The 26,212-nt window shown below is 44.4% G+C and overlaps 1 long non-coding RNA gene across 1 annotated transcript; it reads right to left on the bottom strand.

Annotated features, from left to right (window-relative positions):
- Window positions 1-24,053: 24,053 nt before the first annotated feature.
- LOC131689589 (uncharacterized) lies at window positions 24,054-25,059 on the bottom strand. Its single transcript, XR_009305431.1, has 4 exons — window positions 24,813-25,059; window positions 24,471-24,758; window positions 24,265-24,417; window positions 24,054-24,203 (listed from the first exon to the last, which is right to left on the bottom strand). It is a non-coding gene; the product is annotated as an uncharacterized LOC131689589 (long non-coding RNA).
- Between the last annotated feature and the right edge of the window lie 1,153 nt (window positions 25,060-26,212).

The raw sequence follows: 26,212 nt of genomic DNA on the forward strand, positions 1-26,212 counted from the left end.
GAGGGCACGTGATTCGAAACGTGCATTGAAGCAATTGGGAGTTATAATCGACGACCGGTTGAGCTTCAACAACCACGTTGATTACGCCTGTGAAAAGTCGGCGAAGGCAACGAACGCAATAGCGAGAATCATGCCAAACGTCGGCGGTCCGAGAAGCACCACGAGACGTCTGCTATCTACTGTTTCGTCATCGATACTCCGATATGGGGTTCCTGCCTGGAGTGCTGCGCTGAAAACCAAGCGGAACCGTGAAAAGCTAAACAGGACATTCCGACTGATGGCCGTACGAGTCGCGAGTGCCTACAGAACAATATCGTCGGAGGCAGTATGCGTTATCGCCGGGATGATCCCCATCTGCATTACCCTGGCGGAGGACGTGGAATGCTATCAGCGGAGAAATGCACGTAACGCTAAGAGACAGGTTCGAGCGGACTCGTTGGCTAAATGGCAACAGGAGTGGGACAACGCGGAGAAAGGAAGGTAGACCCACCGACTCATTCCAAATGTATCGGCCTGGGTACATAGGAAGCATGGAGAGGTGAACTTCCATTTGACGCAGTTTTTGTCCGGGCACGGATGCTTCCGGAAGTACTTGCATCGGTTTGGACATGCTTCGTCACCCCTTTGCCCGGGTTGTGCGACCGTGCAGGAGACACCGGAACACGTGGTCTTCGAATGCCCTAGATTCGAAGAAGTTCGTAGGGGTATACCTGGTATGACAGCGGACAATATCGTCGAAGAGATGTGCCGTGACGAACATACCTGGGACGCTGTCAACAGAGTGGTCTCGAGCATACTCTCCGAGTTGCAGAGGAAGTGGCGTAGAGACCAACAAGAAACCGCAAATCGGGTTTCGAGAGAAATTCCGCCGCCGGGGAACTCTCCAACTGTGTAGACTAGGTCCACCGCCGGGGACCAGTTGAGTAGTGCGTGATGTAGCACCGAGTTGGGTCGTCGGGGCGCCTGGGAACCGGACGTCAAGCTTCACCGGAATCGCTGAACCGACCTCGACATCCTTCCGGGTAGCTCGTGAGTAGGCTATATCCACCGCCGGGGATTGGACCGAGTAGACCGCGTCGCAGAGCTAGCAGTGAGTCGTTGGGGCGCCGGTGAACCGGAAGTTACGCTCCAACCGGAATCGCCGGATAGACCTCAGCACCTACTGTATGGCCCGTTGAGTAGGCTAGATCCACCGCCGGGGACTAGATCGAGTAGATCGGGCGAAACGGAACGAGAGGAAGCCAAAGAGCTCATGAAATTGTGGTGCTAAAACAAAAGAAGAATCGGTACCGGGAGAGCCTCCTTCGCCGGGGAACTCTCCGTCGGCGTAAGCTAGATCCACCGCCGGGGACTAGACTGAGTAGACCGCGACGAAATACCACCAGTCGCAGGTCGTCGGGGCATCAGCGAACCGGACGCTCTGCTCCACCGGAATCGCCGAACTGACCTCGACATCTGGTTGGTTGGCTCGGTTTCGGGAGAACTTCTCTCGCCGGGGAATTCTCCGTCGGAGTAGGCTAGGTCCATCGTCGGGGACTAGACCGAGTAGTTCGCGAACAAGTCTGGTGCTCAAAGAGTAAACGGCGTTGAATGGTGCGAGAAGGGAGTTGCGGTGCTAACCGGCACAAGCGAGCCGCAGGGCTCGGTGAAATAGACAGTCAGAAGTTTGCCGCTCAGACTGTACTCGTAGGGGAGGAGTACTAAGCCTCGACTCACAGCCAGCTTTCCGACTGCCATGCAGAGCTTGCCAGTCTGTGTGGATGGTAGAGAATTGGTGGTGTGTAGAGGAGTGGGGCTGTCACCCTACGGAAGAAACGAACTAGTAAGTAGTTGAATTAGAGTGCGTGCTATGCACATAAAAACCCCTCCCCGAAGTAATGCCGTAAGGTAGTGCCGGGGAGGAATCAGGTTCTGGGCAAGAGCAGTGGTTTTTAGCGGGTCGGGTGATGGCAGCCCAAACCCGTTCCCTGACAATGGGGTTTTTGTACATTTTTCCTCACTCAGGGTTTTTCTGAAAACATTTTTACTGCTCTCAAAAAAAAAAAAAAACATACATACATACATACATACATACATACATACATACATACATACATACATACATACATACATACATACATACATACATACATACATACATACATACATACATACATACATACATACATACATACATACATACATACATACATACATACATACATACATACATACATACATACATACATACATACATACATACATACATACATACATACATACATACATACATACATACATACATACATACATACATACATACATACATACATACATACATACATACATACATACATACACACATACATACATACATACATACATACATACATACATACATACATACATACATACATACATACATACATACATACATACATACATACATACATACATACATACATACATACATACATACATACATACATACATACATACATACATACATACATACATACATACATACATACATACATACATACATACATACATACATACATACATACATACATACATACATACATACATACATACATACATACATACATACATACATACATACATACATACATACATACATACATACATACATACATACATACATACATACACAATGCCGCGAAAACTGGAACCACGCAACAAACGGCGTCCAGCTTATTGGTGGAACGAGACGCTTAGTACGTTACGCGCTGCTTGTCTCAGAGCCAGAAGGCGGGCCCAAAGAGCAAGGTCGGAACCAGATAGAGAAGAGCATAAGGCATCGTTTCGGGAAGCTAGGGCCGCTCTAAAACGGGAGATCAGACTTAGCAAGTCAGAGTGCCACAAGGAGCTATGCCGAGAAGTAGACGCCAATCCCTGGGGTGACGCATACCGAGTCGTGATGGCGCTCAGGGTTTTTCTGAAAATTTTTTTACTGCTCTCAAAAAAAAAAAAAAAAAAAAAAACATACATACATACATACATACATACATACATACATACATACATACATACATACATACATACATACATACATACATACATGTGGGGTACCTGGGCAACCCCCACAGTAAGCGTCCCTTACCACGCTAATGCGGAGATCTGGCGTGGCGGACATATATTTCTCGCGCTACTCGTGGGACTATACATGGAGGTAAATAAAAATAAAAACAAACAGACGGAGGTGCCAAACCCCTTCGCAAGAGGTGGTTTGGCGAGGTCTCCCCCCCGTGGGGAGAGTAGTGGAGCGATGAGTGCTGCACCCGAAAGCACCAGTGACCCCCCAGCAGCGGTAGGCAATACCCCTACCAATGCATCGGAGGGGCCAATAGCTGCGATGCGCAAAGTAGCGAAGCAACTCGATTCTATAATCGACTTCGCTAGCGCAAAGCAGAACATAGCCAAGGAGTTGAAGTTGAGCCTTCTGGAGCTCCGGAAAGCTGTTCGTGTCGCAAGACAGGAACAGCAGGCATATGTTGAGAGGGTGGAATGTCGGGAGAGGCCCGACAGAGAAACCCAGACAGTGGCCTCCAATAGGGAGGAAAGAGAGAAGGTCAATAGAGGTTCACAGACAGTGGCCTTTACCTTCTACGGAGCAGCCACGTCGATCGGAGCGGCGACCGAGTTCCCCTCGAAGGGAAAAGGAAAAGGCAATCGCAAGACGGCATCGAATGCGAAGCGCCCTAGGATGTCGCCAGGAGAGGGTGCCAAAACCGACACCACTCGGCGTGCAACCGTCAAGGTCAAACGCCGCCTGGGTGAGGTAAGCGAGGGCGAGAGTGACCTCGCTGTGGAGAGCGATGGTACCAGCAACCCGGCACGACCGGGGCAGGGGGGCTCAAACCCCTGGACGCTGGTTACCAAGAAAAAGCCGGCACCGAAACCGGAGGTACCGCGGCCTGCGAGGAAGGCCAAGGACAGAGGCGAAGCCTTGTGGTTAAAAACCGACAAGGACAAATACGCCGATGTCCTTAAATCGATGAAGGCGGCCGAAAGTCTCTCGGCCCTTGGGCAGGATGTGCGTAGCGTAAGACGCACCAATACGGGAGAGATGCTCCTGGCGCTGAAGCGAGGCGCACAATCAAGTGCAGTATATAAGGCCTTGGCCCAAGAGGTCCTTGGTGAGGGCGCCCAAATCAGGTCGCTAGGTGCGGAAACAACTCTCCAGTGCAAGCACTTGGACGAGTTCGCGACCGCAGAAGACGTCGTCGCAGCCGTCAAGGAGCAATGCGGCGTCACAATCGAGCGGGCCTCTGTGCGATTGAGGGACGGACCCTCTGGCACCCAAGTAGCCTACCTCAGGCTACTGAATGCGGATGCCAAAAAGGTAACCGAGAAAGGGAAGCTGAAGATCGGCTGGTCGGTATGCCCTATTAGTATACCCCAGCCGCCTTCAGTGGACAGGTGCTATCGGTGCCTAGAATTCGGCCATAAAGCTTACGATTGCAAAGGCATAGACAGGAGCAAGCTATGTCGTCGCTGCGGCGAGGAGGGGCATAAAGAGCGGGGGTGCACTAAGGCATATAAGTGCCTTATCTGCACCGCTAAGAAGCAAGCCCATAAACATGCTATGGGCGGACCTTCGTGCCCCTCGGCGAGTTAAATAAGAAGAAGCCGTGAGAGTCACACAGCTAAATCTTAACCATTGTGCAGCAGCCCAACAGCTGGTGTGGCAGTCGGTCTTGGAATCGAGGACAGATGTCGCCCTCTTATCAGACCCGTACAGCATCCCTGCCGGCAACGGCAATTGGGTGTCGGACGGGTCTGGAATGGTGGCAATCTGTACAACGGGAAGGTTCCCGGTTCAAGAGGTAATACACCCCTCCGCCGAGGGTGTGGCGATTGCCAAGATCAATGGTGTGTTCTATTGCAGCTGCTACGCCCCACCAAGGTGGCCAATAGAACAGTTCTACCAGATGATCGACAGGCTCTCGTCGGACCTCGTGGGCCGGAAACCGGTAGTAATAGCGGGAGACTTCAACGCTTGGGCAGTGGAGTGGGGCAGCCGCTGTACAAATAGCAGGGGTCAAGCGCTAATGGAAGCGTTTGCGAAACTCGATACTGTGCTAGCTAATGATGGCTCCGCTAGTACATTCCGTAGAAACGGAGTGGAGGCGTGGATTGATTTGACCTTTGCCAGCCCGAGTCTGGCTCCAGGCATGGAATGGAGGGTAGACGAAGGCTACACCCATAGCGATCATTTAGCAATCCGCTTTAAGATCAACTATGGTGTGCAGCATCCGAGGGCGGGAGATCCCTGTCAGGTACGCGGCTGAAAGTCCAATCACTTCGACAGCGAAGCTTTCACCGCGGCCCTGGGACTGGAGGCCAACACCGACAGTCTAAGCGGGGATGTGCTGGTAGCTGTTCTATCACGCGCGTGCGACGCCACTATGCCGAGAAAAACACTGCCAAGAAACGGTAGATGCCCGGTATACTGGTGGAGTGCCGAGATTGCAGCTCTACGGTCAGCCTGTCTCAGAGCTAGACGTAGGATGCAAAGAGCTCGCACCGAGGATGCAAGAGAGAACCGCCGTGAAGTGTTTCGAGCTGCGAAATTAGCCCTTAACAAGGCTATTAAAAGCAGCAAGAGAGCGTGTTTCGACAACCTGTGTGAGAGTGCCAACGCGAATCCGTGGGGTGACGCCTACCGGATTGTGATGGCCAAGACCAAAGGGGGCTCCTCACCCCCAGAACGGTCTCCGGACCGGTTGGCAACGATTATCGAAGTACTCTTCCCGTCTCGAGCCACAAGCCCCTGGCCACCTGCACTACGAGACAGTGCGGGCACGGTCGAAATGGTGGCTCCAGTGACGAATGAAGAACTACTCGCAGTGGCTAAATCCCTAGCAATGAACAAAGCTCCAGGGCCGGATGGAGTTACAAACAACGCTCTCAAGGCAGCGATCATAGCGAACCCGAACATGTTCAGGCTAGCTATGCAGAGATGCCTTGACGAGTGCCGTTTCCCCGATAGATGGAAAAGGCAGAAACTGGTGCTGTTGCCGAAGCCCGGGAAGCCGCCAGGCGACCCATCGGCGTACAGACCAATCTGTCTGATAGACACGACTGGCAAACTGCTTGAGAGGATCATCCTCAACAGGCTCACCCCGTACGCGGAAGGTACGGACGGTCTGTCAAGCAACCAGTTTGGCTTTCGAAAGGGTAAGTCCACAGTGGACGCTCTCAACTCAGTGATAAATACTGCCGAGATAGCGATCCAACGAAAAAGGCGAGGTATTCGATACTGTGCGTTAGTGACACTTGACGTGAAGAACGCATTCAACAGCGCAAGCTGGGATGCCATCGCGCTCTCGTTACACCGGCTTAGCCTACCGGTGGGTCTGTACCGGATCCTGGAAAGTTACTTCCAAAACCGCGTACTGATATACGAGACCGATGCCGGTCAGAAAAGGGTTCCGATTACCGCCGGAGTCCCGCAGGGCTCGATCCTAGGCCCGGTGCTATGGAACCTCATGTATGACGGGGTTCTGAGACTGAAGTTCCCTCCTGGGGTCAAGATCGTCGGCTTTGCCGACGACGTAACCTTGGAGGTCTACGGGGAGTCAATTCCTGAGGTAGAACTAACCGCAGAACACGCGATTAGCACGGTGGAGGAATGGATGAGCGCGAGAGGCCTGGACCTCGCTCATCATAAGACGGAGGTAGTTATCGTCAACAACCGCAAGTCGGCACAACATGCAGTTATCCATGTGGGAGAAGTCGCGATCACTTCACAGCGAAGTCTGAAGTCTCTCGGAGTCATTATAGACGACAAGCTGACCTTCGGCAGCCATGTCGACTATACGTGCAAGAGAGCGTCGACTGCTGTTGCGGCACTATCGAGAATGATGTCCAACAGCTCAAAGGTGTGCGCCAGTAGACGTAGGTTACTGGCAGGCGTTGCCGTATCTATCCTCAGGTACGGCGGCCCGTCATGGTCAAGAGCACTGAGGGTAACCAGTTACCTACAGAAACTGGAGAGCACCTACCGCGTGATGTGCCTCAGAGTGATATCTGCCTACCGCACGGTATCACACGATGCATCCTGCGTGATAGCGAGCATGATGCCAGTCGGGCTGGTCATTCGGGAAGATGAGGAGTGCTTTGAGCTACGTGGAAATAGGGAAGCCCGCGAGCGCACCAGGGTGACCTCGGTCGCCAGATGGCAGCGTGAGTGGGACAACTCCTCGAAAGGTAGGTGGACCCACCGGCTGATACCTAGCATATCGAGCTGGGTGGGAAGACCCCATGGGGAAGTTCACTTCCACCTGACACAATTCCTGTCAGGCCATGGCTGTTTCCGTCAGTACCTCCACAGGTTCGGACACGCGGAGGTCCCAGTCTGCCCGGACTGCCCAGGTGTAGATGAAACTGCCGAACACATACTGTTCGTATGTCATCGGTTCGACGTCGAAAGAAGAGCAATGCTTGACGTCTGTGGCTGGGACACAACCCCGGATACCCTTATTCAGCGGATGTGTCAAACGGTGGAGAAGTGGAACGCAGTCTCGGCTGCTACCATCCAGATTGCCAGTAGGCTACAGGTATTCTGGCGAACCGAGCAACAGACGGCGGGCACGGCTAACTAGTGATTGGTTAGTTGGAGCGAAAAAGGCCAAGCGCAAAATAAGAGAGTGAATGGTCTGTTCATGCCGAGGTAGGTTGGCGCAGCGAATGGCAACCGCGTAAGGGGTAAACCCAGCCACCCCGAAGCAAGACAGAAGAGTGAGTGTATAGGTGTATAAGTGGACTGCCTCATGCCAAGACGGGAGGGTCGTAGCGTAGTATGTTGGAACTAAGCTATCGATGCCTCATGGCGTGGCAGAGGAGTGAAAGGGTGAGCATCCAAGTCAGTCTCACATTGCATGTTAAGGGTGAGCATAAAAGTCAGCGTCACAGGTTGGTAGAGGCTAGCACAAAAGTCAGCCTAGCAAGGAATGAAAAAGGTGAGCACAAAAGTCAGCCTCGCATGGTATGTCAGAAGTGGGGCCTAAGGAAAATATCCCACATGGGATGCCAGAGGGAGTGACAAAGGTACAATAGAGTGGCACGATTGAGAGTGAATCAGGTGATAGGGTGAGCACCCAAGTCAGCCTCACATGGATGGGTAGGGCGAGCACAAAAGTAAGCCTAGCAAGGAATGAGTAAGGTGAGCACACAAGTCAGCCTCGCATGGAACGTAAAAGGTGAGCACAAAAGTCAGCCTCATGTGGGAGTGTTTGAGAGTGAATCAAAGTGTGATTGAGAGAGCACCCAAGTAAGCCTCATACAGGATGTATGATCGCGTGAGTGAGAGTGAATGAGTACATTAAGTACAGCCATCCCCCCAGAAGTAATACCGAGAGGTAGTTCCTGGGAGGAATGATGGCGGAGCCCAATGGAGTTTAGTCGGTATTAATGGCTGGTCACCATTCGAGTCCGACACGCCCCCAGTGCACCCCGTGTGGTAGATTGGACCCTACCGTTAGCACGTGTACTGGGCTAGGACATAAAGGTCTTCTCCATTGTAAAAAAAAAACATACATACATACATACATACATACATACATACATACATACATACATACATACATACATACATACATACATACATACATACATACATACATACAGAGGCCGAAGTGCTTGCTTTGCACCCCAGCGGAAGGAAACGACCAATCCAAGAAGTGGTAGAACGTTCCTATGAGGGTTTCGTGATAGCCAAAATCAACGGCATCTTCGTATGTAGCTGTAACGCTCCCCCAAGGTGGACAGTAGAGCAGTTCAGCCTAATGCTGGAGCAGTTAACCGAGCAGTTGATCGATCGGAAGCCGGTAGTCATTGGTGGTGACTTCAACGCCTGGGCTGTGGAATGGGGCAGTAGAGTAACCAACACAAGAGGGTGTATCCTGCAGGAAGCTCTAGCGAAGTTAGACGTACGATTGTGCAATGAAGGCTCTGTTAGTACATTTCGGAAAGACGGGAGGGAGTCCATCGTAGACGTCACATTCTGTAGTCCCTCATTGACGGCGAACATGGATTGGAGAGTATGCGAAACGTATACGCATAGTGACCACCAGGAGATTCGCTACCGTATCGGCCAACGGAACCCCGCGGCAGTACAGAGAAGGGTGACCGGCGAACGAAAGTGGAAGACGAAAGCCTTCAACAAAGACCTCTTTGTTGAGGCACTTTGGCCGAACGGGGGGACCGAGAACGTGGATGCGGCTGACCTAACAAGAAGGATTGTGGCGGCTTGTGACGCCACAATGCCGCGAAAACTGGAACCACGCAACAAACGGCGTCCAGCTTATTGGTGGAACGAGACGCTTAGTACGTTACGCGCTGCTTGTCTCAGAGCCAGAAGGCGGGCCCAAAGAGCAAGGTCGGAACCAGATAGAGAAGAGCATAAGGCATCGTTTCGGGAAGCTAGGGCCGCTCTAAAACGGGAGATCAGACTTAGCAAGTCAGAGTGCCACAAGGAGCTATGCCGAGAAGTAGACGCCAATCCCTGGGGTGACGCATACCGAGTCGTGATGGCGAAAATGAAGGGTCCGTCGACGCCAGCCGAAATGTGTCCGAGCAAGCTGAAGATAATCGTCGAGGGTCTTTTCCCGAAGCACGATCCAACTATATGGCCACCGTCACCGCACGGCGAGGAAGAAGGAACAAACATGGATCGGCAAGTGACTAACGACGAGCTAGTAGAAGCATCGAAGCGCCTAAAACCAAAGAAAGCCCCTGGCAGTGTTGCCACAATTAAATCTGTACCGGGAGTTGAAAAATCTTTTCTATCTGTACTGTTCCATAGAAAAATCTGTACCGAATTCTGTACCCAAACAATAAGGTTGTTTTAAAAAAAAATATTTTTATTATTCATATTTATCATTCGGGAAAATCAACCAGACATTCTGATTCGATTATTTTATTTGAGCTGGAACTCTGCAAGAAACCAGTTAGAATTCCGGATGAGTTTGACTGGGTAACGTCAATATCAGCTCCAGCTCAAATTCCAGGTATCTGCTACGCCGCCATGATTTTCAAGCCAACATCTAAAACGTCGCGTTAGGGTCGATCCACAATAAACACAATCAATTTCATTCGACACAATTTTGTGATAGTCGAGTTCCTTTAATTTGTTGGTGCACCGTAGTGTAAAGTTTTTTTTTATTCACCAACATGTCCAAAACAACACATTTCTTCAATTAGCTTTCCAATATTTTCGCTTTTTAACATATGTTTAAAAATTGAATCAGGCCGTACGGTGTTTGCCTAGTGAAAATCGAGCTTCGAGCAAAACGAGCAGAACAATTTGAACTGTCAGTGGGGCCCATAATTTCTGTGCCCGCTGAGATGTTGACTTACGTCAGTTCAATATAAATGGGATAGGGGTGCCATATACGTGTCAAATTCTCTCTGCCACTTTGTTTACAGAGAAACTGAGATAGGGCGGGTATTATAAATAGGATGCAAGGAACCTACTTGCAAGAATTCAAATGAAGCAGGTCAGAGTAAACGTAGGCACTCCGAGTAAATTCGCTCGGTTTTCACTTACATATCATCCCTTTGATTTGCTGGAATAAGGTTTCTCGCATATCGCATTCTAATGTCAGTTTTAGTTCGGGTTCAATCAGTAACAGCTCCACTTTAGATTCATGCCATCACTACTGCCTAATTCAAAGTATACTTGCTGTTTACTGGGTTGCATCGCAGGGTTAAATTATTTTACCTTCCTGTCATGTATAAACAATCTGTACCAATCTGTACTTTTTTGCAAAAATCTGTAATCTGTACCGTACAGAATCTGTACCAAAAATGCTTCAAAAATCTGTACCTTTCTAGATAAATCTGTACTTGTGGCATCACTGGCCCCTGGTCCGGATGGAATACCAAACGTGGTACTGAAAGCTGCGATCCTGGCATATCCGGACATGTTCAGGATAGTGATGCAGAAGTGCCTAAATGAAGGCAACTTCCCCGAAATGTGGAAGGTCCAGAAGCTGGTGTTGCTGCCGAAGCCAGGGAAGCCACCTGGCGACCCGACCTCGTACAGACCCATATGCCTGCTGGATACACTCGGAAAACTCCTGGAAAGGATCATTCTTAACAGGTTGACGAAATTCACGAAAGGTGAGCGCGGACTGTCCAAGATGCAGTTTGGTTTCCGCAAAGGAGCATCGACAGTGGATGCAATTCGGATAGTGCTCGAGAGTGCCGAGAAGTCATCTAAACAGAAGCGAAGAGGAGATCGATACTGCGCTGTGGTCACGATAGATGTGAAGAACGCGTTCAACAGTGCCAGCTGGGAAGCCATCGCTGCAGCGCTGCATAGAATGAGGGTTCCCGACTATCTGTGCCAGATCCTGAAGAGCTACTTTCAGAGCAGAGTGCTACTGTACGAGACGAGCGAAGGACAGAAGTCATTGCGTGTCACAGCGGGCGTTCCTCAGGGCTCCATTCTCGGTCCAACCCTTTGGAACGGGATGTACGATGGGGTCTTAACGCTGCAGCTGCCTAGGAAAGTGAAAATCGTAGGTTTCGCGGACGACGTGTCACTAACGGTGATGGGTGAGACACTTGAAGAAGTGGAGGTGTCGGTGACGGAGACAATAGACGCGATCGAGAGCTGGATGAACGGGGTCAAGCTGCAAATAGCTCACCACAAGACGGAGGTGTTGTTGGTAAGTAACTGCAGATCGGTCCAACGGATGCAGATCGACGTCGGAGGGCACGTGATTCGAAACGTGCATTGAAGCAATTGGGAGTTATAATCGACGACCGGTTGAGCTTCAACAACCACGTTGATTACGCCTGTGAAAAGTCGGCGAAGGCAACGAACGCAATAGCGAGAATCATGCCAAACGTCGGCGGTCCGAGAAGCACCACGAGACGTCTGCTATCTACTGTTTCGTCATCGATACTCCGATATGGAGTTCCTGCCTGGAGTGCTGCGCTGAAATCCAAGCGGAACCGTGAAAAGCTAAACAGGACATTCCGACTGATGGCCGTACGAGTCGCGAGTGCCTACAGAACAATATCGTCGGAGGCAGTATGCGTTATCGCCGGGATGATCCCCATCTGCATTACCCTGGTGAAGGACGTGGAATGCTATCAGCGGAGAAATGCACGTAACGCTAGGAGACAGGTTCGAGCGGACTCGTTGGCTAAATGGCAACAGGAGTGGGACAACGCGGAGAAAGGAAGGTGGACCCACCGACTCATCCCAAATGTATCGGCCTGGGTACATAGGAAGCATGGAGAGGTGAACTTCCATTTGACGCAGTTTTTGTCCGGGCACGGATGCTTCCGGAAGTACTTGCATCGGTTTGGACATGCTTCGTCATCCCTTTGCCCGGGTTGTGCGACCGTGCAGGAGACACCGGAACACGTGGTCTTCGAATGCCCTAGATTCGAAGAAGTTCGTAGGGGTATACCTGGTATGACAGCGGACAATATCGTCGAAGAGATGTGCCGTGACGAACATACCTGGGACGCTGTCAACAGAGTGGTCTCGAGCATACTCTCCAAGTTGCAGAGGAAGTTGCGTAGTGACCAACAAGAAACCGCAAATCGGGTTTCGAGAGAAATTCCGCCGCCGGGGAACTCTCCAACTGTGTAGACTAGGTCCACCGCCGGGGACCAGTTGAGTAGTGCGTGATGTAGCACCGAGTTGGGTCGTCGGGGCGCCTGGGAACCGGACGTCAAGCTTCACCGGAATCGCTGAACCGACCTCGACATCCTTCCGGGTAGCTCGTGAGTAGGCTATATCCACCGCCGGGGATTGGACCGAGTAGACCGCGTCGCAGAGCTAGCAGTGGGTCGTTGGGGCGCCGGTGAACCGGAAGTTACGCTCCAACCGGAATCGCCGGATAGACCTCAGCACCTACTGTATGGCCCGTTGAGTAGGCTAGATCCACCGCCGGGGACTAGATCGAGTAGATCGGGCGAAACGGAACGAGAGGAAGCCAAAGGGCTCATGAAATTGTGGTGCTAAAACAAAAGAAGAATCGGTACCGGGGGAGCCTCCTTCGCCGGGGAACTCTCCGTCGGCGTAAGCTAGATCCACCGCCGGGGACTAGACTGAGTAGACCGCGACGAAATACCACCAGTCGCAGGTCGTCGGGGCATCAGCGAACCGGACGCTCTGCTCCACCGGAATCGCCGAACTGACCTCGACATCTGGTTGGTTGGCTCGGTTTCGGGAGAACTTCTCTCGCCGGGGAATTCTCCGTCGGAGTAGGCTAGGTCCATCGTCGGGGACTAGACCGAGTAGTTCACGAACAAGTCTGGTGCTCAAAGAGCAAACGGCGTTGAATGGTGCGAGAAGGGAGTTGCGGTGCTAACCGGCACAAGCGAGCCGAAGGGCTCGGTGAATTAGACAGTCAGAAGTTTGCCGCTCAGACTGTACTCGTAGGCGAGGAGTACTAAGCCTCGACTCACAGCCAGCTTTCCGACTGCCATGCAGAGCTTGCCAGTCTGTGTGGATGGTAGAGGAGTGGGGCTGTCACCCTACGGAAGAAACGAACTAGTAAGTAGTTGAATTAGAGTGTGTGCTATGCACATAAAAACCCCTCCCCGAAGTAATGCCGTAAGGTAGTGCCGGGGAGGAATCAGGTTCTGGGCAAGAGCAGTGGTTTTTAGCGGGTCGGATGATGGCAGCCCAAACCCGTTCCCTGACAATGGGGTTTTCGTACATTTTTCCTCACTCAGGGTTTTTCTGAAAATTTTTTTACTTCTCTAAAAAAAAGAACATGCATACATACATACATACATACATACATACATACATACATACATACATACATACATACATACATACATACATACATACATACATACATACATACATACATACATACATACATACATACATACATACATACATACATACATACATACATACATACATACATACATACATACATGGTCAAGAGCACTGAGGGTAACCAGTTACCTACAGAAACTGGAGAGCACCTACTGCGTGATGTGCCTCAAAGTGATATCTGCCTACCGCACGGTATCACACGATGCATCCCTCGTGATAGCGAGCATGATGTCAGTCGGGCTGGTCATTCGGGAAGATGAGGAGTGCTTTGAGCTACGTGGAAATAGGGGAGCCCGCGAGCGCACCAGGGTGACCTCGGTCGCCAGATGGCAGCGTGAGTGGGACAACTCCTCGAAAGGTAGGTGGACCCACCGGCTGATACCTAGCATATCGAGCTGGGTGGGAAGACCCCATGGGGAAGTTCACTTCCACCTGACACAATTTCTGTCAGGCCATGGCTGTTTCCGACAGTACCTCCACAGGTTCGGGCACGCGGAGGTCCCAGCCTGCCCGGACTGCCCAGGTGTAGACGAAACTGCCGAACACATACTGTTCGTATGTCATCGGTTCGACGTCGAAAGAAGAGCAATGCTTGACGTCTGTGGCTGGGACACAACCCCTGATACCCTTATTCAGCGGATGTGTCAATCGGTGGAGAAGTGGAACGCAGTCTCAGCTGCTTCTACCCAGATTGCCTGTAGGCTACAGATAATCTGGCGAACCGAGCAACAGACGACGAGCACGGCTAACTAGTGATTGGTTAGTTGGAGCGAAAAAGGCCAAGCGCAAAAAAGGGAGTGAATGGTCTGTTCATGCTGAGGCTTGTTTGGCGCAGCGACTGGCAACCGCGTAAGAGGTAAACCCAGCCACCCCGAAGCAAGACAGAAGAGTGAGTGTATAGGCGTATAAGTGGACTGCCTCATGCCAAGACGGGAGGGTCGTAGCGTAGTATGTTGGGACTTAGCTATCGATGCCTCATGGCGTGGCAGAGGAGTGAAAGGGCGAGCACTCAAGTCAGCCTCACATGGTATGGGTGAGGCGACCACAAAACTAAGCCTAGCAAGGAATGAGTAAGGTGAGCACACAAGTCAGCCTCGCAAGGAACGAAAAAGGTGAGCACAAAAGTCAGCCTCATGTGGAGTGTTTGAGAGTGAATCAAGGTGCGATAGAGAGAGCACCCAAGTAAGCCTCATACAGGACGTATGAACGAGTGAGTGAGAGTGAATGGGTACATTAAGTACAGCCATCCCCCCAGAAGTAATACCGAGAGGTAGTTCCTGGGAGGAACGATGGCGGAGCCCAATGGAGTTTAGTCGGTATTAATGGCAGCGTCACCATTCGAGCCCGATACGCCCCCAGTGCACTCCGTGCGGTAGCTTGGACCCTACCAATAGCACGTGTACTGGGCTAGGACGTAAAGGTCTTCTCTATTGTAAAAAAAACACATAGATATTTGCCGATCTCGACGAACTGAATCAAATGGTATATGACTCTCGGCCCTCCGGGCCTCGGTTGAAAAGTCGATTTTAAAAGTGATTGCATAGGCTTTCTTTACATGAGAAAGGTAAAAACATTTTGTTTTGTAAAATATGTGGGCGATATTGTGTTTTCGAGCCTTTTTGTGCTCGCTGCCTTGCTGTTGTTATTCCAAAACACGAAAGAACAAGTATATCGTACTTTGGAGATTTTCTTTGAAGTACAATTTGAAATTGTATATTTTGACAAAGTGTGATTTCTACAATATTAAAATATTATCACCTTCTCCGGTGAGAAGGAAAAAAATCAAATAAATTTTATCTGGAAAATGATTCTCGCGCTATTTGTGAAGAAGGAGAATTTTGCGACTCATCTTATCTCGGAAAAGAGGGACCTCGGATTAGCTTCTTCTCGCGTGAGTGAGAGAGAATTACAATGCCTGATTAAATCTATACATGAATTAAAGTTATATTTTAAATAGTTTTTTGTAAAATATGCGGTTAGAGTAAGTTGGTGGTGACCCACGCGGGGCATGTTGGCGCTACTATTTACAGTGCAAATATAGTCATCAAATATTTTTATTTTTGGAATTCACTCCAAAGTAAAACTTTGTGTATCTCGTCAATGTAGGGGATATTTACTTCGGCCAATCGCCTGAATATTTTCGAAAATATTCTTTTGAATATCACTAGTTTACAAGAAAAATGAAGCTTCCAGAAAAAGTATTTTTTAGACTAATTTTGGGTCGCTGAACACGAAAACAATATTCATTTTTTTGTTCAAAAAAGCGATTTTGTGATTTTCTCAAAAAACTCGTTTTCTAGCACTTTTTGTAGTTTTTAGTCAATATTTCGTGTCAAGAGCATTCAATTAATTTAGTAAATATGCAGGTTGAAAGGTGCCGGGATGCCCTTTCCAAAAACATATAATATGTGTCGATCATACGTAAAATTGTTAGTGCTGCAAGCGACCAAAGTTTTAAAAAAGTGCATTTTTGACCATTTTTAAAAGTTACTCATTTTTAAATGATTTTTTTTACCGAAAAACAAATTCTTCTTTCGGACTTTTTAGAATCTGTGATGACAGATAATATGTTTACGTTAATTTTAAGCCTAATATCACTAACATCGGATGGAAAATGTTGATGCTATGGCACATTGAGTGAAATGGAAATTTTATGATTTTAGCGGACCCTGCCCTGGTGCGGCGGTTTAGAGGGTGTAGCACTGGTCTCATAAGCCAGTCGTCAAATATTCGAGTCCCTATCGGGAAGGAGTCTCAGTGGGATCGTAGCACTAGCCACGTAATATTCTGTGAATTGAAATCTGCTGTGAAGCCTGTTGAAGCATTCAATTGCCGCAGGATGGATGGATGCAAGCTCGAGAAGACAGTACCCAACACAAACAATAACTATCAAGTATAGAAAGATTATTTCAGCCGAAAGTATGATTGTGCGAAAAATAAAAGGCTAAAATTTTCACTCAGTGCTTCATTCCATCTACATTTTCATCCAATTTTTGTGACCATTGGCTTAAAATTTATGCAAAAAGAATATTTATTTCATGAGATTCTAAAAGAATTTTCTTCTGTCCTTCATTTATTATAAATTTTTTTTCTAGAAATATACATTTTTTTAAAAACGGTCGAGCATTAGACTTTTTTTACTTTGGTCGATTGTAATCATAATAAATGTAAATTCCGGACAAACCGTTACTGGTTAAACGCAGTTAATGCAAGAGAAAACGTTTTTCTTTTGTTTACTATAAACATCTGTAATTGGCGGGTAACAGTTTGTCTGAAATTTCCATACAAAGAGAATTTTGACAGTTGGCTTTTTTGCCGTAATCATATGTTTGTCGAGATTTGATCTACGCAAAGAGAATAGGGAAAGAGACGAAGAGTGAAAATCAGTCAAAACGGCAACACTCCGTTTATGATGATTTTAACACTAGAATTTTGGCAACCGCTTCCACAGGCAGCACTTTAAATGACTCCTATTATATTTTGAAAACAAACCGTATGTCGATCGTTGGATTTGTTTATCAAACGATGCGCATTTCGAAACAAAGAGATGAAATAATTCCATAGCTTGTTTTTACTCATACATATACTCTAGAATGCACCTCACAATCACGATTGAACCAAATTCTGACGAAAATTGAAATTTCTTTTTTAATAGATGTACAATACTTATCTCCTCCAACTCAGGCATGAGTAATGTTTATTTACATTGCACGATTGATCTGCTCAATAAGGTATTTTTGGCTTCACACTATTCGTCTCTTTCCCTATTCTCTTTGGATCTACGCATATTATACATTTTCGGAAAGGGCATATCAATACCTTTCGAACTGTTTCGATCGGATCCTATTTGAACAAGGTAATTGACAAATAACTAAAATAGTGCCCAAAACACCTTTTTCAAAGAAATCTTGAAAATGTTTCTTTAAAAAAAAATGGACTTGGTTTTCGTTTTCAGCGATCCAAAATTAACTGAGGAAACACCTTTCTTCTTAGCTTATGCGATTACCTTAAAATTGTTAAAATCTATCACATTAGGTTCTGAAAATATGAAAAATTATTTTTCTGTAGTAAAAAATAGAGCAAAAACAAAAGAGCGGAAGCAAAAGAAAAACTTTTTTTTTAAACTTGAACTTCTTTAAAAGAGAAGTAGAGTATTATTTTCGTATTCAGCGACCCAAAATTAATCTAGAAAACACTTTTTCTCGTAACTTCATTTTTCTTGTAAACTAGTCTAATCTTATTTAAGACCAAAAGAGATATGTGAAAAACTGAGCATTTTTCACTCGATGTTTAATAACATCACCAGTTTTTGTCGGATTTTCGTGATCATAGGCTTAAAATTCACCTGAGAAGTTTCTCTATCACATAAGATTTTAAAAGATTTTTTTTGCTGATTTATTTTTTTATGAAAAATTAACTAAAAATTAGTAATTTTACCAAGCACTACTTTTTTGACTTTTGTTGCTCTTAACCCTAAATTGTTGATATTTTATCCTAACGTGTTACACATTTTTGGAATGAGCACATTAATACCTTTCGAATGGTGAGTCGTTTGTGTTAATCGAAAGTGCTCAAAAACACCTTTTTCATAAAATCACAAAAACGGTTCTTTGAAAAAGAAAATGGATTTGATTTTCATGCTCAGCGACCCAAAATTGACTTAGAAAACACCTTTTTGCTTAACTTCATGCAATTAACCCAAAATTTGTAAACTAGTGATATATAATGTAAAGTAAAATGCCAGGGTAAATGTATTGGCAATTGTCGGTTAATATACAATTTTATTGAAAAAACATTCAGCACGAGCCTTTGATATAATTGAATCTCCATTCTCTGGCGCAGTCGTACATACCTCCAACTTACCCCGGGCCGGGTTAACCCATTATGTCCTAGCGCAAAAACAACGCATTTCTGGATCATGCTTTTTATACAATGAAGGCGTTTTCAAACTTCTGGTCTTCTGTGAACGTTGATTAATACCCTATAGTTTATAAAGTGCATGCTCAATAATATTTTTTCTATAAAATTCCATTGTGTTTGCGAATGTTAAAGTTGGACAAAATTCAAACCAAAATATGAACAATGCATATTATTAAATTTCTCTTCTAAATCACTAATGGGAAAATATACTTTTGCATATAAAATATTTAAAATAATCCATAAAGAATTGTAAAATGATCCATAAAAAAGTTGTCCATGTTCCATAAAACAAAACTGAAAATCTTTAAAACTGTGTGAATGATCCATAAGAAAGGGCGATTTGATCCATAGGTTATGTAAAATTGAACCATAAAATGGTCGCAAAAGAGCACTAAAATAGTAATAAAAGAGCAATTGAAATTAACCAATGCCCTATAAAAATATTGAAAATGTTCCATAAATGTTACATTTTGCGCCATAAATTAACTGACATTGATCCATAGAATATTAACAATGTACATTAAAACACGTCGATATGTTCCATAATATCGACAAAAATGTTTTATTTATTTATTTTTTATTTATTTATTTTATGTAAAAAATGAACATTAGAAATGATATGTATTAATTCATATATCTAACGTTAAATTATGATTCATGGATATTTACAAAGCTATCCATAAGAAAAGAAAATGTAATCCATTAATATGTGCGAAATGTTTGCTATTCGAATTAATAAAAAAGTATATTACATTTGGTTGAAATTCCAAACTACACAAACAATGCATACATTATAGTTAAAAAACTTAAGCTTCCGTATCCCACTAGTCAGGTAACTGACCTTCGCTAACTTGAAATCATTGGGGCAACTCTTTAAACGGCAGGGTATCTATGACATTAGCGCGCTGATAGTCATTAGACCACTGATACAGGCTGATATTGGTCGCAAATACCAACTATCTGAAGTGAAAACGGACAAAATATATCACTTTATATATATTTTTATCGGTAATTGTCTAGTTTAGAGACTTTAGTGATAAAGGTCCAATTTAAATGCGGATTTTTGCGAAAACGGTTTATTTTAACCTAAATAAACCGAATCCGAGAGCGGAAATGTAAAATTATTAACCAAAGTATGGTAAACTGAAAAAATAAGTTGTGCTTAATAATACTCATAACAGTGACATTGTTTTAACAAGGGAGCTTATACTGGAAGCTAGTTTGATGCGGTTTGGCCGCATATCCGAGGCCAAGGATCCGTTGGACGAGGCATTGATTAACCCGTAACTGGAATTGCTAGCGAATCTGTGGTCTTCTCGTTTGCCCAGTTTACTTTAACATAGGGGCTATAGCTAGTTAAAAGCCGACTGAGCGGCAGCGAAGTCGGGCAGTGCACTAGAAAGCGATGTGGCGTAGCCACATTAGTCAGTGTTCGTGTATAAAGTGTCCGTTTTCGCTTCAGATAGTTGGTATTTGCGACTCATGCCAGCCTGCATGAGTGGTCTAATAACTTTCAGCGCGCTAATGTCATAGATGCCGTGCCGTTTAAAGAGTTGCCATAATGATTTCAGGTTAGCTAAGGTCAGTTACCTGACTAGTGGGATACGGAAGCTTAAGTTTAACTATAATGTATGCATTGTTTGTTGTAGATATATGCATTGCATGTATGTATTGTTTGTTGTAGTTTGACATTACAACCAAATATAATAAACATTATTATTAGTTCGAATAGCAAAAATTTCGAATTCATTAAATTTAATTTTTCTGTTGCATAAGCACATATTAATGGATCGTTTTACATTTTCTTTTCTTATGAATAGTTTTGTAAATATCCATGAACCATAATTTAAAGTTTGATATATGAATCAATACATAACATTTCTAATGTTCATTTTTACATCTTTTATGAATCAAGAAAAAATATTTAGCAAACATTTTCATCTAATTTATGGAACTTTTTCTAACATGTTATTGCTCCATTTTGTAATACCGTGGAACATTTTTGTCGATATTATGGAACATATCGACGTGTTTTAATGCACATTGTTAATATTTCATGGATCAATGTCAGTTAATTTATGGCGCAAAATGAATCATTTTATGGAAAATTTTCATTATTTTATGGGGCATTGGTTGATTTTAATTGCACCTTTATTACTATTTTAGTGCTCTTTTGCGACCATTTTATGGTTCAATTTTACATAATCTATGGATTAAATCACCCTTTTTATGGATCATTCACACTGTTTTAGGGATTTTCAGTTTTGTTTCATGGAACATGAACAACTTTTTTATGGATCGTTTTTCAATTTTTCATGGATCATTTTTGTTGTTTTAGCGGCGCAAACTTAGGGCTGCCAATCACTAATTCCTGTTTCGGATACAGAACGAATGGCCACGAGAGGTGTGAAAGATGTGGTTCAGTGTGAAAAAATGGGAGAAATTGGTGAAACAATTGCGGAAATTCTGCTTGTATTTCAAGGTATGAAATTTCATACGCTAGGCCGAACCGATATCTTTTGACGTAGGACTTACGTCTTTCTTTACTATACTGGGTGTCATTTCAAAATTTTCAAAACGAATGCGTTACGCACACTTTGAACCTTAATAACTTTTCTCCTACTAAAGGAATTACTAATATTGTTTCATAAATCGAAAGGAAAACGTTCAACGCTTGCTATTGATACCTTGTTTGCTATATAAAACTTGTTTAAAAAGTTCAAAAACTACTTTTAATGCGAATCAACATTAATGCTAGAACCTATAAATATGGGTGTCACAGTTTTTCTTAAAGCCAGGCGTGTCTAAGCCACAGAGCAGGACACACGTACGTGTGCTGCTCAACGAGAAGCTGCATATGGACTACCAACCAAATCATAGCTACTACCTTATCGCTGCCAACCAAGAACTGTCGTCGCCCTGCGTGAAATTCATCGCTCTCAGAAGTGGACAGAGTTACTAATAGACCTTTCTTGTCAGACCTAACCCCCATTTTTCTTATTTTTTATCTAAAGAGTTTCCATTTTTAAGAACAATTTTGAGAAAATGAGATTTTTAAAACCATTTTTTGATTCTTTATGATTTTTTAAAAATTGAAAAATGCAAGAATGTTGAATATCTTTCTCACCAAAGCAAGAATGGTGGGACACCAAATATCCGTTTCGGCAGCACTGCAACATAATTAGGTTTTACACCAACCGACATAACCCCACAAAATGACCCGGATGAACTTTGTTTGACAATTCTCGGTGGTTTGTTTACATGGAAGTTACGTGAGTTCGAATGTAACAGATGAGCACCCGTTGCACTCGCACTCACGCAATTGACAAAGTAAACAAACCACCGAGAATTGTCAAACATGAACTTCATTCATCATGAGTTCATTCGTGTCGTCATCTTGTAGAACTCAATTTACTGAGTATATTATCAGCAACACTGAAAATGAGGTGGTGAAATGCGGTACAATATTCACTAGTGACTCTAAACAAATCGAGTGAATCTCAAACTGTCAATTTTTATTTTTTTGGCTTTTTCTGCGAATTTAACAAATTTAATCCTCTTAGAAAGAACTGACAAAACAAATTTGTGTAGTTTTCCTAAAAAAATAGGACTTAACATGTTTACATAGCCAAATATCTGAACCTACTCATAGCTATAATTGCATACACCACGCGCATCCAACAGTAATCGTTTCGGCCGCTGTACGCAGATCGAGGGTTAATCCGAAATTATTTTAACCATGAAATTTTTTATGTATAATGGATTGCTTGCCAAACATGACCATTTTTGGAATTGTTTCGTAAAAATTGAGGTCGCATATTCGTCTCCAAACCGTGCGCAATTCTTTTGAACGAAGTACGCAACTCTTGTAACAGCGGAAGAACCAGTGTACAGTTCACATGAATATCGCTAGACCCATTCGATAATATGCTGGTTGCATGGTTCGTCGGATGTTCTCAGCGGGGTTGGAATTGACCAATCCATTGGATGAACTGTTACACTTCCTCCAGCTTCTTGTAGTTCGGTTTTGAAACCTGTGCACGGAACTGCCGGTGAACATCAATCGTAAATCCAAAAGAATATCGAAGAATAACAACGCTAAACAAGGAAGGTAACTGCAATAGATACCAATACGAAAATTGTTGGTTTGGCATCCATCGGAAAACTTGACTGAGTGTTTTCCTGTAGGGGGATTTGACATCCTTGCTATAAGACAATGTTCTAGTATCCTGGGAATCCTAAGAAAATGACTGATTTGTCCTAGTCTATTTTTAAATGTACTTTCGATTAATTTGCTCTGGTATGGTTGATCGCAACCGTAACTGCAACCTAACCTCACAAGCATAATACGAGAAATAAAGTCTATTACAATCAAATCTCCAAAATCTGCCATCCGATGCATCTTTTCTATCTCATAATGAAGTCTCATAATTTCTCTTCAACTTCCTTTTCCTATATGAAAATTGAAAAGACAAGGGGGTGGCCTGAGATTCTCCTAGATTTATGCTTGTCTGATCTAGTCACTATATTCAATGAACATTGTTCATATGCCGTTCATAAACATCTTCAACAATATTTAAAGTACCATTTTATTAATTAAATAATTAAATTAGCAATACATTTACCTTAGTGAATTTTATAAATACGAAGACTAAACTATCAACAAAACAATACCCAAAAGTTAATAATAAGGTGCAATCGACATATACAAAATACAAGCCGAGCTACATCGTGCACAGGACGATACTGAAATGCTACGTCGCAAATCCGGAAGAAGATGCGTACGATATCAGGAAAGTTTACTCCCGAGATGTGCATCGACAGACGCTAATTCCGCCGACATCCTGTGTGAACGGATGAAGTTATCTGATATCGCATTATTACGCATAAAATTTCAATGCCAAAATATTTTCTATACCGGAGCATTCCAATAAATTGGGTGAACAAAAATGTATACATAATATTAATGAACAGTTGTACAGTGTACAACCAAACACTTCTTAAAATTTGCATCGATAGTTTCCATACTGTCAGCTAGGGCAGTTACAAAAGTCGTCAGTCTCAGAGTCAATCAATTTGATTCACTGTCTTCGGAAACGATTTAGTTGTACGAGACCGTCATAAAAATAACCGAGTAGCAGTCGATAACAATTTACAGCCTCGCATATTGCTCCAAATGGGCAACGTTCTCTTGAACCCGCAATTCGGGCACGTTAGTATACTCTCTTGCATAGCTAGAGTTATTATAGCCCATTCACCCAGCAGCAGAATTACAAAACTATCTCACATGCCCGATATACTAGATGAGTTTATGCTTGCTAAATATGTATTCATTCTATAAATTAATGTTGTATAAGGAACACCTATATTCAAGTTGGGCAACTCCAAAATATATAGAACGGAATCTTAACCATCTGATTCACGGTAGTTTCCTTCCATTCGTCAAACTTATTTTTCTCTGAAAATTCAACACAATCTTAGTTTTTTGTCTAGTCTTCGATATTCCATATTTCAGTTACAGTATTTCGACATGTCCGCTCCCAACAACCACTACTTGTGGACCGTATCGTGTTGATCGAAGTACGTCCGCAGACTTTGGGATTCACGCCAACCGACCATGGTCATCTTCAAACTATTCTCCGCTTTGTACTGCAACACATAGCCACCTAGTTCTGAGAAGATCGAATTTAATACCAAAAACAAAATGCACTAATTAGCAGTTTACCTAGATTTTGAACCTCCTTCGTAATGGTTTCTGTCATCGCATCTGGTACTGGTTGGGTCACTATTTCCGAAGGACAGCCGTCTGTCATTCCTGATAAGGCTGATTATACTGCTGAGAGCTTCCTGGGCATAGTCTGTTCCGATTGTTACACCGAATGGACGTCTTCACCTCAAGCTTGATCAATTTAATCGGTTCCTCGTTGGTGCTGTTTCGCAGAACATCTGCGCAAAAATGGACGTATTTTTCTTACTTTCTCGGCAGTGCGTTTGCAAGTCGATTGGAATAATTCTGCAATGGGAAAAGGATGACCATATTTTGTCTTCTACTTGGCATTCGTCTTACCCTCCGAAAGCTAGAAAAGTTTCTTCGACTCGTATATTTCCTCGGTACCGTCGAAAAACACAAATTGAAGCCTGTTATATTTCAGTTTCTTTTTGGCGGTGGCTCGGCTGTTTACACACTGGATGCATTAACTGTTCTCTAATAATAGGCTAATAACATTACAAATTTAAACAAAACCAAAATCGGACGATCGAGCTCACGCGAATTTTGTTTTTGTTTTGTTTTCATATTTCACTTTACGAGAGTTCATCAAAGTAGAATGGAAAGGTGAAAACATTTCGCATGTTGAGTGCAGTTGTCGGTTCTTCGAACGAATATATAGATGAGTGAAAGGAAAAGTAAAAGAACATGTAGTGCCCTTGCTTCACTGATTGTTTGGAGATGTAAATTTGTTTGTTCCGCGGACTTGTCCATAATGTTTAATTTCGCAAGCATCGGAGTGAAAAGGATCAGGTATTTTTTGCTCCGGAGCAAATTCCATGTACTGGACCTATTATGTCCCCACCTTTCCTTTTCCACAAACGTTCATCCAAAGCAAAACAATGCTTTTGACAGGCAGATTATTTTAGCATCAGTGATGCCAAGTCTTTTTATAAAATAGCCAGCAGTGGAAATGTAAAAGTCTGTAGATTATCACAAAAGTCTTCATTAAATTAGACACTGGTATGTAGTGTGTGAATATTTAAACGATCAAAGCGTTGAAGACTGGTTAAAATTAAGCTGGCATTGGCTTGGTTTTGCGAAATATTCTTAATCTGTAAAGGGTCTGCAGAGAAAATGCAAAATCTGCAGATTTACTTCTATATATATGCAGATCTGGCATCCTTATTTTAGTATTCCCCACAGGAAATTCATCCAAATGGTGTAAAAATATGGGGAAATAAGGCAAATTAGGTATTCAGAATATGGGGTTAAATGATCAGTTCGCAGTATTTTCGATTTTTTCCATAGTTAGAGGTACCAAATAATCGCGGCAATATGCAGTAACGAATCGGGGACAAAAAATGAAGCATTCCAGCTTATAAAATTTTTTGACGAGAAAGGTCTATTCGCAAGCTGCTCTTCCAGTGCCTGGTCCGTGAGATTGCACAGCATTTCAAAACCGATCTCTTCCGGAGTTCAGCCGTAATGGCCCTCTAAGAAGCCAGCGAGGCCTGCCTGGTTAGTTTGTTGGAAGATACCAATCTGTGCGCTATCCATACCAAGCGAATAATCATGCCGAGCGGGAAACGGCGAAATAAAATTCACAACAAACGGTTCTTATTAGGACTACAAAATCGTTCTCAGAAGAATTACAATTGAAATTTCCATTTCGTGCTTTGGAAAATAACTTCCCTCTTATCGGGTTAGTTATTTTCTATAATAATATCCGAAAAATGTACGATAAAACTAATAAACTG

This window comes from Topomyia yanbarensis, chromosome 1 (genome assembly GCF_030247195.1).
Source record: "Topomyia yanbarensis strain Yona2022 chromosome 1, ASM3024719v1, whole genome shotgun sequence".
In the NCBI taxonomy this organism is placed as follows: Eukaryota; Metazoa; Arthropoda; class Insecta; order Diptera; family Culicidae; genus Topomyia; species Topomyia yanbarensis.